The sequence below is a fragment of the Trachymyrmex cornetzi genome, unplaced genomic scaffold (genome assembly GCF_001594075.2).
Source record: "Trachymyrmex cornetzi isolate Tcor2-1 unplaced genomic scaffold, Tcor1.1 scaffold85, whole genome shotgun sequence".
Lineage (NCBI taxonomy): Eukaryota > Metazoa > Arthropoda > Insecta > Hymenoptera > Formicidae > Trachymyrmex > Trachymyrmex cornetzi.
This window is the reverse complement of record NW_017300191.1, coordinates 1,563,368-1,565,285: the sequence shown is the minus strand read 5'-3', so window position 1 is coordinate 1,565,285 and position 1,918 is coordinate 1,563,368.

Genomic DNA, 1,918 nt, shown 5'->3' with positions numbered 1-1,918 from the left:
AGCGTTCCAACAAGACTTTACACAGTGGAACACAGTGTAACGTCTCTGTGTCCTAGCTGGAAAACAGTCGCTATAATGTGCACTAGTGAACGTTCAACCGAATTCGCTATTAGTTTTGTATGTAATCAGCAAAAAAAGAGATAGAATGAAGATTACAGCGCCCCGAACGAATGCCTTTTAGTCTGGATCTACAATAGGTGTTTTATGCCTTATGCCGTAAGAAACTGACCAATTACAGTCGAATCCGAGAAGAATAAGCGACTGTGATTCGCCCATTTCTTATGGCTTAAGGCTTAAAACCCTATTGTAGATCCGAGGTTACATCTACGAGCGTCTTAGTACACTCCTAAGCGTCGATCGGCATTTGGACTGCGCGTAGGGCGGTGAGGTGTGAGGGATAGCGGAAAGCGGAGCCGACTCGAAAATCAGCCAAAAGTTGCATTTCGTGCCGAGCCCTGGAGGTCGATTCTGTATCTTCAAACAAGGTGAAAATTACAAAAGTGAGCAAATTTACTAAGCGTTGACCAATGAAATTATCAGTAGTCTAGTAAATTCGCTCACTTTTGTAATTTTCATCTCATTTCAAGATACAGAATCGATCTCCTGCTATACTGTATTGACAACTGACAGTAACACGAACACAGCTTTAACATTGGCCTAAAAATTAAGATTTTAAAGCAAAAAACAAACGGAAATCTAATTCGTTGCCAGCTTAATTTATTTACATAATAGCCAATCTAAATGACCTAACTGATACCAACATACGAAATTATTTAAATCCTTAACAGGGTTAAATCCTTAACACTCTATTCTTGAAAAGTATCGTATAAGTAAAACTTGGGAAATACTATAGTACATGTTATGTACACTATAGTATTTCCTTAGTTTTTCATATACGAAACTATAGAGAAACTTGAGAGAGGACATGACGGCCCAAAACCTATAACCGCAAAATGCTGCCGCGCACTACCGCCCTCTGAAGAAATGGATGTTAACTATACAACATATCCACCTTTTTACGGTGCTCCTGATGAAAATAATTAAATTCGTTAAAATAACTAAAATCTATCAAATTAATAAAGATTTTAACGATTTCAGCGATTTATTTTCATCAGGGCTCCTATTTTTGAAAAGTATCGCATACAAAAAACTATAGGGATGTATACACTGCTGTTCAATAATCGAGTCTCACTTTAGTTGCACTTGGGTATAGATAAGCGCGCCATCACACACACACACATATTTCTCCACCCTCCTACACACGAAGGACTCGATTAATGAACAGCAGTGTACACTCGCAGACAGCAATGGATGCATTCAGAATTACGACCGCTCAGTGAGCTCTTGTATCTGTTTGGTCTATATTTTTAGATCTAACGGAATTTGCCAATCAGATCCAAGAGCTTACTGAGCGCTCAGTGAGCGATTGTAGTACTGAATGCACCCAATGCCTTTGCCCATTCAAGATGGATGCATTTCGGAACACTGTCGAACCGTTATAGACTTATAAGATAGACGGAGCATTCGTACGAAAGAAGCTGAAGACGCGAAAGAGAAAGAAACAGTCGCGGAGTAGTTCTCTTCTTTTCTAGTAGTGAATTGATTGGTCGCCGCGGCAGGCCGGAAAGTGACCGAGAACAATAAAGGGTGCTTTCCAGCAAGGGACACAGTCAGACACAGTGTAACACAGTGAATCATACGTCCTTGTTGTTTGCTTACGTTAAACAAGGATGAAATGATTCACTGTGTTACACTGTGTTTGATTGTGTCCTTGCTGGAAAGCACCCAAAAATAGACGTTCGAGAGTTGTGGCCTTACGCTCAAACTAATTGGTCCCCCACCGCTCACTGTGAAAGAGGGAAACAACTATGTCTGGAGTAGAGCTGTCCTTCAATGTTGTCTTCAGTTCCTCTCGTAT